This window comes from Tympanuchus pallidicinctus, unplaced genomic scaffold, assembly GCF_026119805.1.
Source record: "Tympanuchus pallidicinctus isolate F22 unplaced genomic scaffold, pur_lepc_1.0 scaffold2, whole genome shotgun sequence".
Lineage (NCBI taxonomy): Eukaryota > Metazoa > Chordata > Aves > Galliformes > Phasianidae > Tympanuchus > Tympanuchus pallidicinctus.
This window is the reverse complement of record NW_026294721.1, coordinates 6,517,662-6,533,610: the sequence shown is the minus strand read 5'-3', so window position 1 is coordinate 6,533,610 and position 15,949 is coordinate 6,517,662. Positions and strand designations below refer to the sequence as shown.

General features: G+C 40.5%; 1 long non-coding RNA gene across 1 annotated transcript in view; it reads left to right on the top strand.

The window, feature by feature from the left end:
- Positions 1 to 13,356, top strand: part of LOC128080216 (uncharacterized) — a 63,563-nt gene extending 50,207 nt beyond the window's left edge. Inside the window, exons 9-10 of the long non-coding RNA XR_008206549.1 lie at positions 509 to 614; positions 8,288 to 13,356. This is a non-coding gene — a long non-coding RNA (uncharacterized LOC128080216). The remainder of the gene's footprint in view (positions 1 to 508; positions 615 to 8,287) is intronic.
- The last annotated feature ends 2,593 nt before the right edge of the window (positions 13,357 to 15,949 follow it).

Here is a 15,949-nt window from a genome sequence, read left to right as displayed (position 1 = left end):
AAAGCTGCACAGTGCTTTAACCCCAGTTCTCTGTCCCTGTCACTTGACCCACCACAGCCCTCCCCTAGTATCAGCCACTGCTCCAGGTACGCCACCTGCTATCAAAATGGACACAATAAGCCCTCTGGGTCCCAGACAAAGCTGAAGTCTTCAGCTTTCTTCCCCTTTGGGCTGATGCTAAAAGCAGTGAGGTTAAAATGATTTGCTGGAGGTCACATAGAAAGTGAATGGGAGAGCAGTTATTACCATTTCCCCTCAGCTTTAATGCACAGAGTTCAAGACCCACTCACTAGCTGTTTAAAAATGTGAGGAAAATGGTCTTCAAGGATTTCAAGGTGAGTTTTAATATATGATCATATCTTTCCCTTTTGAAAATGCATATTAAAAACTACAGTGTTATTTCTTTTCTCACCAATGGGGGGAAGAATATTGTCATTTGGATTGCTAATGTGCTATTCCAGGTTGTCATAGCAATAATATATGACTATTCTGTTCAATTTTTATTCAGAAATTGAATTCAGTCTTCATATTTAAACTGAAATTGACAATTTTCTCAAGCGATTGATGTCACAGTTTGGACAAGATACTTGAGTGGAAAGGAGTGGCTAATTCAGGTACTTTTTCATCTTTCTGAGAATTTATATCTCTTCTTTAGTTTTCTTTCCTCAATAGAGACATCCTGAAGCTGGTTCAACTAATCAATATATTTATGCAACAGTCAGGAGCTGCCATATGGTGACATTCTCCTCTGAGCCTGTTCCCGACTCCTGGCTGGGTCTATTCCTGGATTTACTGAGAAACCTCTGAGAATAACAGCTGGGTGTAAAATGATAGCCCGAGGGTGCTGTCCAACATACACTTCAGATTTTGGATTATTTATATATTTAGGCAGAGAGTGATAAAGTGAAACTCGCTCTCCTTATGGCTCCTGATTATAGAAAGCAGGTTTCTGTACAAATGCTCTATGATTGAGGGATTGCAACAGCGTCTCAGTGGAAACTGAACTGGATATGGGCACATCTATAGAATGAACCAACTGAAACACAAAGCATGCACTGAAGGCAAGGCTTGTCTTTGGTACTGTTAGCTATTATATATACTGGCTGCTGGAAAGCCCTGAAGTCTTTGATGGTAGATCGACATTTTTGACTTATCCAAGGTGAACTCCTGAAGAAGGCGGAAGTGAGCTCTCTGGTCTCTCTCACTGTGCAGTTATATGTTGGCTCCATGGCCATTTCTGCATGTGCATAGAGTTGCAAAGTACAAATGAAGCCACTCTATGTTGGAAACCACTTATTTCAAGACTTTCTTACAGCTGCTTGTGTCATTTCCATAACATATATTCTCCAGAACTATGTCCAAAGGCAGTTTAGATCTCTATTAGCACAGATTTTTCCCTCTCAGTCTGTGTTATATCTACATTTCATGATAAATTATTTGGACACGGGTTCACTTCCATTACAACTCAGGGTATGGTGTTTGATCCCACCCAAATGTATTTCCACAGCATGTACAGACCCAGTGCCAGAGGTACATCTGAACCAACAGTCCCAAATGTTTGTCTTTAGTCTGGGAAAGGGTTGACTGAGTGAGAGGAGTTGCCTGCAACTTAATCTGCAAAAGGCTTCAAGTAAACCAACTTACTCTGCTTATAGTTTTGGAAAACTATAAAGAACTTTAAAATTTAAGCTAGTCTTTTCTTAATTGGATGGGTAGTATGGAGTGCAAATTATATCCTTTCATGATAAGGAAGAGAAAGCAGAGTAGTTTAGACTAAATGATAGGTTATCACGAACAGCTTGGTGCTTGATGGTTGAACTGCGTGCACCTTCTCTGTGAGGACGCAAACTTCTATGGGTTACTTGGGTAGGACAAGGCAGTGCTAGTGGGGCTGCATGCACAATACATGTTCAGCTGGAACAGGTGGCATGACTTGATATGCTTTGTTTTAATTACACGCTACTACCTATCAGTACAGGGCCTTTTCACACTTGTAAATGTTCTCAAGTCTGAAGTTGTAGGCATCACCCTTAAATGATCCACATTTTGAGAGGCAATTGTTCCCATAAAAGAATGAGTTATATTTCATACCTGTAGGAGAAAATGGCCCTATGGAGAGTAGAATATTTTCCTAGATGGACTATTTGTATGCAGAAAAATATTAACCTAAGATTAATTCATCCAAGAATTACCAGATACAATTTCCAATTGACTTTAGAAGTAAGATGGATTTTCCAAGCTGACAGAGGCCACAGGATGTTTTTACCAGAGTAGTTATTACTAACAGATAGATGTTCAAGAGCTGATTAGAAACTAATATTTGATGTATCAAATATTAAAATATTAATATTTTAATATATAAAAATATCATATATATAAATATATAATATAAAATAAAATATCAAAAAATAGGATCTCAGTGTAGTTTTGTACTCTACCATTTGTGGAAATAAATGCCTGAAATTCTATAATATCTACTGCCGTTTTCCTTTCCTGCTGCAACAGGCAAAAAAAAGAGAGGGGAGCCAGTTTTGAACAAGAGTTCATGCAGACCTTTGAAGATTTATGCTGGAAAGTGTTTTGACATTTATAAGGCACGTTTAATCACTTCAGGTGGTGTATACTAGATACTTTACTGCTGACACTGAGAAATTACAGGAAATATTTGAATGTGGTCATGGTATAGTGGGAGGTGTTAGTATCTCTCGAGGTTGCACAGCCTACTCAGTAGTTCATAGACATATTATGGTATTATTCATAGAACAGACACGGGCTTTGAGCTGGGTATCATATTTTAGCTCTCTCTTCATTGCCTTCTGGAACCCAGTTTCTGCCTTAACTTGGAATTTGTCTCCTATTCTCTGCAAAGAACACAGCAGTAAGGAACTGCAGATCAGAACAAGGCTGAGTACCTAGATGAATGGGTAATCACTGTTCCCAGAGAATGTTATACCCCATACTTGTTCACCTATACAACCCAGAAACAAAGCTTCCTACACATGCAAACGATCAAGCAGAATAAACCCAGCAGCTTGTAGTTGGTTCAGATCCCAAGAATTGAACCAGTCATAAGGTCAACATTATTCCTAAATTTTAGGAAAGGATTGAGGCCAGCCCCTCTCTATCTTCCCTCTATTCACTGAATGATCTCTCTTCAAAGTGATTTCTGAACAGGAATTTCTTGCTACTCTGTTCTTCAGTGATACAATGGCCAATACACAGAAACAATTCAAAATTAAACAAATTCATTTCAGATTTTAGGTAACATGTTATAATCCCAGAAGACTCTAAACATAGAACTGTAGAGTCATATCTTGATCTGCCAGCATTTGCATGTACTTGGAGAGAAATAAGCAACTTCTCCATTTGGGGAGAGGGTGTCTGAGAGGATCAAAGACCATTGTCCACTCAAAAGCCCGGTCAGGAGCAAAAGGAGATGAGACTGGAGAAAGAACTACTTACAGTGCATCTGGGGCTGGGTCTAATGGCACCAAGCTGAGCTGAAATGGGTTCTTGGGCCACAGGCAGAGGTATGAAGAAGGGACCAGGAGAGCCTGGGTAAAACATAAATATCCACTGGTACATTCAGGGCCTAGATGTTCTCTCCCATTTCCTTCACGTTTCTTAAATTATCTTCACAGGACCAAAGGATAGGGAGCAGCCTCTTGGCAAGGGAAGAAGGAATGTGCATTCAGAGGTGTTAGCTTGTTAAAGACTTCTCTGAGCTTAGCAGCACTTGCAAACCAAGGAGTAGAAATGATTGAACTGAGATGGTCTCCTAGGAGTTGCATGTGTGTAGCAGTTTATGGGTGACATCTAGCCTCCAAGAAAGTAATCTGTATATTTTGTAATTGATTTAAAAAAGAGTAAAGTTATGGCTATACATTTCAAGAGTTATGTTAGCAAAAAGATACTGTGATTTGTTTAGAAAACTGCAACTTATTTTGATAAGGACCTTCATTGTTGCTGGTTGTTTCTTCAGAACAAGAAAAACAGTTATATGGCTGAGAGTCATGGCTATAGTCCAAACATAATTTCAACCCATATACATGCCCATATAAACATTAGCACCTTGCTAATGTGTAAGTTAGGAAAAAAATTGCCATAGGGTCTCTATGATAAATGGAGTTACAGACAAATCTACGACACAGACCTTTGTGACCTAAACTACCATCTAGAGAGAGAAATATTTGCTTTGTTTGGAGGATAGGTTTGTACTGGGGTGTGCATTGTGATGCATATGTATTGCATACACCTAAGTCAAGATCAGATGAATCTGGGCTAGAGAGCTGGTTCTTATCTTTGGTATGTATAACTATCTTCTTCTCCATGCAGTCAACTCTTAGGAGGGAAGGTTTTATTGATGCTTTTATTAATGTCCAAATATTTTTACCATCATTCTACTCTAGCTAAAGGGCCAGCATGTAGCAACAGTGCTTTTAAATTAGTCTGCTCCCTTAGAATGGGTCCTTTATGTCCTTCAGTGTGTCTTTAGTGTGTCTGTGACAGTTCATTCCCTTCCTAGAACACTCATTGTGGCAGCCACTGGTTGTGACAATCGTCTTGGAAATATTAACTGGATATATTAGAAGAAATTATGTGACACAAGCATTTTAATAGCTGGTTTAACTTCCCATTAGTTCATGCTAGTTTTTAATGAACCAGAGGTGATCTTAGAGCCAAGAGTATCAACACAGCATTAATTTCTTTTCTGTTTGCTCATTCACAGCACATTTCCAAGAAATCCCATAGGTCCCAACTATTTTATCGCCTGCAAGGCTTTAATTCTGGGACGCATATAGGCTCTCCAGGCCATGGGACAACCAGCTGTCCTAATGTGACTGCATTAATAACCCTGGTAGGAGAACACTAATCAGGGGGAAATGCTAGCTTTAGGTAGGAGACACAAGCCAGAGCCCTACAGCTGGTATAAGTATAGATGTTCAGCCTAAACAAAAATACAGAAGTGCCTTCGTGCTGCCTCTGGGTATAGGACCCTCATGAGGAATACTGTGTGGAACACCACACCTGTGCTCAGTGGCTAAGTCTGTCACTGCACTTCAACAATAGCAGAAAAAACAATTTCCTTGCCCTCAACACACCACACCAATGTGAAAATCATGGTGTCTGTGCTCCATTTTGAAACATAAGCGAGCCACTAAGAGACATATACTGCCCTTTTAGCAATAATGAGGCAAAAATATTCTTCCTCCCAAAAGGTGTGTTTTGTTTTCTGCCAGTTGATGGAGTGAAGCAGATTTCCCAGTTGGCAGCAAAAAGGGATGTTGTAATTTCCGAAGTGTTTGGGCAGTTTGGAGGGCTTGGCAGAGCGTGGAAACTTTTTTTCAAGAGCTGGAGTCCAGAAACTTGCTTGGCTGCATAAAAGTCTCCCCCTGCATCCTCATGCGCTCCCTCAGATCTGATCTGGTGCCCAGTGATGTTGAAGAGCTCTGGCCCTTGTCTTCATGGGGAAAAGAACAGCCAGAAGTGGAAAAACACCTGCACGAAGCCCAGCCAGACAGAGCTGCCAGCCTGAAGGAGTCCAGTTAGAAATTAAAAGACCTTCTCCTGCCAGTAATATTTCTTTTTGGTCAGATACTTCATGAACTGCACTGCTTCTAGTAATTTTCATCAGTTGTCCAAGTACTTTGTTATTCACTTCTTTCAGTGAAAAATCTACAGTGGGCCCACTGATTTTCAACAGCACGTTGTCTGGGTACTTACTTTGAAATGCATTTCTGTGAATGAAATCTCAGCAAAACGCTGATTCTAGCATCCTTGAATACTGGCACTGCTAATAACTAATGTCTGAATTTTGTCCCAGTCTAGACCTGGCATGTCAGCTTTGCCTTGAACTAAAACACTCATCCAAGCACTTTTTGTTCTTGCAATTTTGGATTTCTTAAACTAGATTTCTTAGCTGAAGAGCTTCTCTTTCTTTTTTCCTTCATGCTTTCTTTTTTTTTTCCCCCCTTCTTTTTCAGAGTTAATGGCATCTATTTCTTATTTGTGGAGATGTAATTTACAGATGAGAAGCAAAGGCTGTCTCAGCAAAACTTTGTAGACTTGATTTTTAAACTTTTTGATCCTCAATATTGTTCAAGAAAGATAATGAAACAGATCAATTCAGATAGCCAAAGACTTCCTACTCCATTTACAAGCAAACATATTCCCATTGTTATGACTTACACTAGTAATGGCTGTATTGCTCTGTTATTGGTTGTTTGAAATCCGTACTGTTTTTACAGAGAGGGTTACTGACAGTCAGGTAAAATGTGAACCTGAAAGTGATGTGGTAGACCTACCTTCATATGCAATAGAACTGCCTGATTCTCTACTTGCTGATAGTTTCTTAGGCTATGTCTGGGCATTAGCAGTTGGAAAAAGCATATCTTTTCTTGTTACATCTCTGGTCAGAGTTGCATCTTGTACTATAGGCAATACCACACTTTAAGATCTGCAGTAGATCTAAGAGTCTTTAAGCTCTTATATGAAAAACCTAGAAAAAAATCATCTTCTTATTTTGAGAGATCAGATCTCCAGTTGGATCAGCATAATTTGATCGAAGTCAACTACTTCAAGTCAACAAACATCCACAGATTTCTGTCAAATGAAGATATGACAAGTAGTTTATTCCATCAGCTTTAAGCAAATGTAACTATTTTATGCTGGTCTTCCCAGTGTGGAAGCTATTGAAAACCTTTCTGATCCCTCAGTTCAGCATGTTCTCTTGTGCATAGTGTGCTAAAGACTTTCTGCTGTCTGAGCAAATGCGAATGATCTGGTGCTCGTGTATGACCCTTGGGGAGATTCAGACTAGATTACGACTTGCAAATGTAGAAAAATGAATCACTGAATAGCATAGCCTCTATTTGGCAAGTAATCAGAAGACAATGTCCCTTAAGGACAGAATTAAGCCAGACTATGTACATACTTGTATGTGCACTTTTCTTTCTCTTTATACTTATGTGCAGTTATTTTGCTCATATAAACCATATATGCAACTAATTTTATCCTTCTGTGAGTTTGATTTGCTCTCTGAGCAGACAGGTAGACTCAGACTGTAGAGGGCTGGAACATCTGCAGCTTCCTTTCTTTGATGATTTTTCAGGTGGTCTGGGGTGAATAGACCAGAGACTGCTTTCGGTACCCAAGGAAAGGAGGGTCCCAGACATCTATAGGCTGTAGTGAAGCAGAACTTTTCCAGGAAAGAGTACTATGTCTCCAGCCAATCCAGAGGAAATGATATAAATGAATGGGTTACAACATCTACATACCTCCACATGGGGAGAGTACCATCAAAATGTTCTTTTGGCTTGTGGAGAATAGCCAGACAATTTGAAACCAAGAAGGAAATAAGAGTTTTAACCTTTGAAAAAAAAACGTCAAGAGAAACAGCCATTTCTCCATCCCATATTGTCTTCAGACAAAGGTTGGTGGCCTTTCTTAAAAAAAAAAAGATGTACTTTGGTATTGCACAAATGAAAATTCTTTACCTGGAATCAGATCACTGGGAGAAATGTCTTGTCCTGCGATTAAAGAAAAAAAGTAAAAAAGAAAAAGGTTATACAGATTGACTCCACGTCTTTTTTACCTTAGTAGATTATAAGCAAAATTGTACATTGTGCTATTTCAGGCTGAGCCATTTGAGTTCCAAGTCTGAACATTTTGGGCTAGTGAGTTTTCCCAAATTCCATCATCTTTGACAATGGCGAAAACCATGAAAGAATCTAAGTGCACATCTATCTCTTCAGATAGAAGAAGATGTCTATGAAAGGTTGATTTGGTTTCTGGCTTGCCAGAGCACAACAAATTCAGTGGAAAGAGAAACCCTGCATATACCCATCAAATGCTTTCCAAGTGTCCTGGCTCCCCACATCTCCAGATGTAATCACTGACTGATATCCAGTGTAAACCGCTAATCAAGCAACTACTAATTAAATGTAATTTAGGTAACCTGCTCATCAAGCTCTGGATTTCTAAGAAGAGATGTGAGAGGCTACAAAGTAGCCTTCATGAGGACTGTAAGGAGAGTGCAAGGTGAATTAATGTGTTTATATTGTTTTCTACTGGTTCCTGATTGGACAGTTTCAGTCTAGTTTTCCTTTCAGTTTTAAAAAGGATGATTTGAGTCTAATGTTTTGGGCACTGACTTTTACAGTCTCATATGAAGACTCTCCTGATCCACTCCAAAGAGTATTATCTGGATTATCAGTGAAGACTTTGAATAACTTGCTTATTTTAGACTGTTTACTTGATTCAAAGGTGACCTCTCCTTGCTTTCCAGGCATCTTCTGGCTGATCATGTAGCCCAGGATGGCCAGCAAAACAGCATGTGCTTCTCCTGGCTTAGCAACAAGTAAAACAAATGGGAGATTGTAGAAGGTGAGGAAACACTGGAGATCAGAGTCGGGCTGGTGGAGCTGGAGGTATCCCAGGGACATGCAGACAGCAGTGAGAAGAGGTGGAACATGATAAGTGACATGGTAGAGCTGCTGGTTCTGCTGTGGGATGGTTGCAAAGGACAGGGCAGACATAGTCATAATATCAGCTGTGCAATGAGATCAGGCAGTGATTGCAGTGCAATGCTTCGAATGAGGGCAGCTAATATTTAGCACCTTCCCTTGCTGAAGTTCTCACTGCTGATACTTGGATATCTGTTCAGGTCAGCTTGTGCATTGAGAGATTTAATATCAAACGCAGTGTGAAATTCAATCTCTCCTGTTAGACGAGCCCTGACAATGGAGCTGCCATGTGCTTGGTGGGTCATGTCAGCATTAATTTACTGCCCTGGGGTGCTGTGGAAATGTCTCAAGACTGTCACACTCCCACACTGCTGAGCTCTTGGCTTACACACAGTGACCAGGCAGAAGGTAATCACAGAGACGGGGCCTTTTAGAGGGGAAGAAAGCATTCAAAAGCAGACACAAACACCCTCCAGTATTATTAGACCTGTTTGAATGTATGTGGAATGAAATGCTACTGACAACACAGAAAGCCACCAAATGACAAAAATCAGACATGGTGAAAGAGAAATGCATGGGGCAATCAAGGAAAAGAGGAGGGAGGGAAGAAGTATTATCTTTAATTTATAATCAGGGGAGACTGAAAGTTTTAGAAACGTCCGATGATCCCCCTCCCACAAGTGTCAAATCCACTTAGACTGAAACAGAGGAGGTTAACTTATTCTGCCTCTTTTAAAGCACACAAAAAACTTTAATGTATTTTGATAGAAACAATAATTTTAAAAGAGGAAATAATCAGTATTTTCTTTCAGTGAGCTCTTCTTATGCCCTAACTCAGGAATTACTGGTGCTTTTTTGATTCAAAGTGTTCTTCCCACAGCTCACAGCACCTGTGAAGTTAATTCTGCTATTTTAGTTCCATTTCCTGCTGAACATTTTGTTTCATATATTTCAAACAGTGCAAGCAAAGAGACCCTGTGTTGCTTGTAGCAAATGAAGTTAAAGAACTTAGTACTAAAATAACCGGACACTATAACTAAAGATGGAATGCAGATTCTGTATGATGCATTTGGTAGGCTTCATAGAGTTAGTTTCTCTTACACTGTGTAAGCTCAAAGACCTAAGGGGATTTTCCTATCCCCACACTGCCCCTGTCTTTGAAGATGTCTCATTTTGAGCTCAGTTCTTTGACACATAGACTGAAAGTCTGTGTAGTTTTCTATCACAGATTAGCGATCTACATGGGAAATCAGACTTAAATGGGCTGAAGACTGAGAAAATCTTTCTTTCTAAATAGTACAAAGGCCAAATACTCATTAAAATAATGTATATGCAGAAAAGAAGGTAGTGAAATAATGTAATAAGGGTGATGAGCCACCTGTAAGTTTATTGAGTCGTCTAAAGTACATAGTCCTTGTGATAGGTGTTCCAGACAGGTAGTCCAGCTTCCATTCTCTTCTGTCAATCAAGATCATGAGGTCTAGCTCAAAGGCAATCTGGCTGGCACGTAGCTGGGGTGCTCTCTTGACCCTAGTCCCCTGAATGTGTGGGTAACCTGCTGGACACAGACGTTGCTCTCCAGAGCAATTCCCCAAACCCAGTGCTACAGGATGTCTCCAGCCATGAAGAATTGACTCAGAGGAACAGCAGTACTCTGCAGCTGACTGATACTAACTGCACTACAATGTCGTTATGACCCTATCTGATGTCCTCCTAAAATTTTCAATAGCGTGACTTTCTGACTTTCCCAAGATTTCAAGGGAAACCTGTGGCCCTAAGGATTCCATTCTGGAGTGGAGTCTTATGTTAGTCTCTAGCTTACTTGAAATCTCAAAAATATCATGCATCTCACTGATGGTCCTGGTGTGAACTTATACTGGTACAGCCATAGGAAATTGTCTCACTGTCTTTATCCACATTTAAGTATTTGCCTTCAACCTAAGCTAGTCGTATATAATCCTGTTATATGAGGGCAGACACCCCCAGATGACAAATCATCCTAACCTAAAAGAAATATTTTAGCTGCTGCCAGTCTTTCCCATGGGCTGCAGATAGATTGGATAACTGGTTCAGGCTAGAAAGCTAAGGATGACTGAACTAAATCCTAGCTTAAGCCACAGATTTTTAGTCTTCCCACCAAAGCTGCTTTGGCTAGGTGAAAACAGCACACATGTGCACTGAATACTTGTGACTGCTTTCTGGATAGCTATGAGATGTGCTTCTAGTTCTCTGAGATGAAGCAACTTTTAGATGAGAAGGCTATATCCAAGGCTGCTATTCCAGCTTTCCATTTCTGCCACAAACAGTGGAGCGACTGTACTTTTGGTTATGAGATGCCATAATTCTCATTTTCTGGGCTATGTTACTGGGGAAGAGGTTTATGGAGAAGGTGTGCCTCGCTCTCTTTTGGCACCTGGTGCTGTCAGGGCTGGGAATGGTCTGATCCTTGTTATCAGAGTGTTCCATGGCCTCACAAATTACTGAGTAAAATTCTATAGTTCATGAAGGAAGTAATACCAAACAATCATAAAGTCTATACTGCCTGTTATAGATACTTTTCCTCCTTATATAAGCTTTACATCTGTTTGGTCCTTCTAACTTTATGTAATTTGGACCTTCTGAAACCATGCTTTTCAAGTCATTGCTATGCAAAACCTAGGAGTCACTTCTAATGAGAGTTTACTTGAAGGATCAAGGTCCAGTGAAAACAAGCTTTTGCATGCAGGATCAAGAAAGTTATAGAAAAAGTAATGTGGGCCATAAGGCTATGAGGGATCATTGTGTTCTGTACTCCTGTACTGTGTATAAAATAACTTTCCCATGTGAGTGCCTTCAGCCCTCTAGTTTTCTACTGGCCTTAAATAGCATTCCTGCCTCTCCCCCACCTCCTATTTTGTTGTTTGCACCATTCAAATCCCAGTGCCCTGATGTGGCACTTTTGCATGTAGTTCACAGCTGAACTGGAGGTGAAGTTGTAACCCAGTGCATGGAGAGCTGACCCACAGCCATCTCTGCAACTCTCCAAATACCTTCTCCCTCTTCCTTTCCCCTCCCATTATGTTGTGCATGGAAAGGTTTTGTCATGGAGAGCATTTGTGAGCAGGAAGGAAGCAAGGAATGCAGGCCAGGAGCCATCGCAGCCACCTGCTTGGACAGTCACATCAAAGGGCAACCAACCAACGCCCCAGCACACAGTGACACAAACTGAGCACATCTGCAATCCATGATTGCCCACTCTTTGGGGCTAAAGACAGAGGACATCGCCTGCACTGTATCTGACCCTGGAGCTGGGAACAATGTCAGCCATAGGGTAGTGCCATGCCAATAGTGTGCTGAATGTGCTCTGCATTGCATTACAACTGAGGCATGCCATTCTTCCCACATACATCACCGTACCCACCCAATTATAACAGGCCTTGGCAGCTCGCCCTGCAGCTTCAACATTTGCATTTTTATCCTGAATTAAACTCCAGTCCAAACTCTTCTAGTATTCCTTTTCATTATTCCTATTTGGAAGAGGAGTGCCCTAATGGTATAACACCTGACTCCTGGAAAGACTCCTAAACAAGTGTTGGCACAACAAAAGTGATGTGGGCTTGTTGCTCCTGGTTTAACCCACACTGCACAGGTTAAGACCAGCAATGAAAATACTCTGACAGAGACATTAACTCATGATAACAACTTCAGTACTATGCCAGGCACTCTGAAGGAGTACTTTTCTGGCTGCGCCTATGCACTGATGTTCAGGCCATGGATTTCATAGTGCAAAACCAGATTTTCAGAAGAGAACAGTCACTTGCAAGGAGAGGGATGAAAGGCTGCTTATGGGGGAATGTGACAGAAAGGGAGTGGAGGATTCTGGATCCTCCTGGGGACACAGCAAAAGGGACATTGTCACTCCTGAGGAAAGACCGGACAGACTTGAACTCCTAAGATTCTTTCATGTACTGGTCACACTTGCCATTAACCACGCAGATTTTAACTTTGCCTTTATGGTTGATTATTTCAACATTGCCATTACTGACTTTGTATGGGAAGTGTAACCTAAGTCTGGGACCCACCTCAACATCCTTTCTGTTTGGGGGATGCTTGGATAGAGCTCAGCAATTTAATGTGTAGGAATATAAGAAAAATGGCCAATGTTACCGGAATGTTGTACTCCATGCCTTTATGGACATCACATTGATCAACACTGGATCTGCATTACAAAATAAAAGTGGTAAGGAAATGAGAAATGTAAAACAGAAATCCCTCAGGAAATACTGACTGCTGTGTATGTTCAAAATACAAGAGAGAGATGTCTCTTAACGAAATCAGTGTATGCATTTATTCAAAATAAGACTAAATAAACTGAAAAAGTTCATTCTTTGTGTTAGGGTATTTTAACTGGAGGGGCTTACTCTTATGTTGAGGATAGACTGTTTCTACAAGATCTTCTCCTGAGGTGTGTTGAATGGTGATACCCACTACAATAACTGATACTCACCATGGTCTAGGGTTCCAGAAAGACGTGACTGAGCTGTGACATGACCTGTATATATTCTGAAAGAAAATTTATTTAGAACTGAACTGAACTAAGACATGAACTAAGAGAAGGACTTGTGCTACCTGAGGGGCTGGTGAATGCCATATGAGCAAAGGGTGAAGGGCACTGCATGTCAAATGAGAGCATCATGAATTTGTAAGAGCCTGTTTGTATGAGCTGGGTGTGTTTGAGTTACAAGATGCAACATTTGGCTCTGGATCTAAAGGTAATTGTTTATTGCATGTTTTATGACTGTTTACAAAAGTGGTTTGAAGAAAATAATGGAATAAATAAGATGATGTATTTCCCCAAGTCTTCAATCCATTAACTTGTAGCTAGACTAGAAATTTAAGTCATTGTTATTTATATTAGAGAAGCAACTAAGGATACAGAGATCCAGTTTGCATTGGGAAAACTGCTGTGTAAGGGTTTGAGTGTGGGACAGGTGTTGTCTTGATTTCAAATACAAAAACGTTTAGGACAGGTTGGTTACACCTGTGATTCTAGCTTCCTACAGACCTTGTAAGATCAGGCCTCCATGCCTGGCTATATTGCAAGTGTCTTGTGTGCCTATAGTCACTCTAACCTAAAGGTTAAGGTTTTGAGGGTACTTAAACATACACACAGAAGAAAAAAAAAGAAAAAAAAAAAAAGAAACAGTTATGGTCTGTGTATTTAAAGGATTGTCCTTTTTTGGAAACCCATGATAGATTTTTTTTTAGATCCCATGGTAGATTTAAATGCCATTAATGTGGTACCTAATTTGTACTGTATACTAGTATCAAAAGGCACTCAGGAATTCAACTGGGTCAGCCTGTGCTTCCATTCCTTGTTAGTTCAGGTAGTACAGCACTGCCTTGAATGGGAAAACTTCAGCACTTCCCACCTAATGGGATCTGCAGTCTTCAGTTAGTTATTCTAGTTTGCTATGAGAGATTAAACTTGGTTCTATAATGACTGAAAAATGTTGTTTGATTGATATTCAATGGTCAGTTGTCTGTTTAATACCCTTAATAACCCTTGCTAGTGAAGCTCCATTAGTTTTACTGAAAATATGTAATTTGTGTTCAAAGAGCAAGAGAGAGATGCAGAAATTCTGGACATTGCTCACAGCTGTTTGCATTCTACCTGCACAGTCTGGGAGAGAATCTGCCAGTCTTGGGGTAAACTGCTTCACCATTTCATAATAATCCTTCTATCCTCCTATTCTTTGTGTTGCCTATTGCGTTTATCAAGTCTCTGAGGTGGGAAACATCTTTGTGATGTGCCTTGGCTTGCATCAAAAGGCCACTGTCAGGCGAGGAACTTCTGGGGAGTGAGCTCAAAGATGTCATAACCAGAATCATAACCTTTGGCAAGCAGAGAAAGCCTGAATGAGCAGGAAGACTAAACTCAGCACGCTGAGATGTGCTGCCTTAAGAAAATAAGGGGAGATTGGGAGCTTGCCTTGCCAGTGCTCACACTCTGCTTGTTCACAGAAGATTGTTATACCATGCTCTAGGGCTGGCAGGCCAGGGCGTATCTACTTAAGAACAAATTCTGATGGAGACTGGATGCCACTTCTACGCCTCAGGCTGCTGTAAGTTAGTCTCCTTTGGTAGTAATTCTCCTAGGATCCATATCCAAGGTAGAGTTCTAACCATCCTGAAATGTAGGATCTATTGCAAAATCTGCAGGCAACAGTGCTGGCAACTTAGGAGTTGCCTCTGGGCCTGGCATGTGCTTAAACTACTCATGAGCTATCTGAGCTCGTCAGCTTGATTTCCATCCTTGTCTGACTCATCTTTTATTTCAAAGATTGTTTGCATTTTTATGCCTCTAAGACTAGCTCCCGTGGGAATCCTTCCCAAACACTCTATGTTGACCTCCTGTACTTCCAGTACATAACCCTCAAAAGAGGTCATTTGATCCTCCACCACAAATACATGATTCAACACCTTATGCTTTTTTGGGACTTTTGTTTTAATTTCTCTCCCCTAAAAGATTTGTAGAAAGCTTTGCTTTTGACAACACAGTTCAATTCATGGTTCAAGTCTAATCGACTTCAGGATCAGACAGTTTACTTTTAGGTGTCAGAGGACTACATGAGTTCTGTACTGGAGGAGAATACAAATTACACCAAACCCAGCATCTTTGAAGACTTCATTTGACCACAGAAGACTCAAGACACATTTACTTTGCTTTTGGGACTACATGAGGGTCACAGCAAAAAAAATGATTTGCCTAGAGAACTGCAAGTTCTTTCCTATGCACATGGAGCAAGTTGAGATCAGTAACAAGTAAATAACTTCTGGTTTCTCTTGGTATTGGAAGATTCCTTCAGGCTGTCTGGCTAACACCAAGAGATATATCAGATATCATGTCAGTGTGTTATAGTAGGACTGGAGAGATCAGAGGAGCATTGTGATAAAGCTTAACCAACTCTTGAGTTAAATGATCATGCAGTTAGCTACAGATGTTAGCTTAGTCCCAGTCATTTACCTAGCTCAATACTATCTAAAATCATCTCATCTTATCTAGTAGTCTAGAGAGATGAACACCTCACAGAAGGATAACAGGATGGGGTGAAATTTCTTCTGAAGGTATTGCTATAGCTTGCTTCTGGCTCCATGAGGAACCCCAGGAGCTCACTTAGAATTGTTGTTTATTTCTACTTGGCTGAAATTATTTCAGTCCCACTCTAACTATAGAAGGGCAGGCTATGAAAGCCCTGTGTATCCTTTCAGAAAGTGCTTGTGGATCGAAAAATGCATGCATAGAAATTCCTAACCAATATTCAACAAAGCCAAAGTAATTTCGATTTATCTGAGGTCTCAAAGTAAGCCATATGTCTGTGTTTGCACTCACACTAGTAATTAAGCCTGGTTTTTCAGTAAGAACCTGTAATGGCACAGGCAGTTGGTAGAAAAGTCAATGAATGTCACTCACAGTCTTCAGTCATCACTTTCCCAGGTGTATA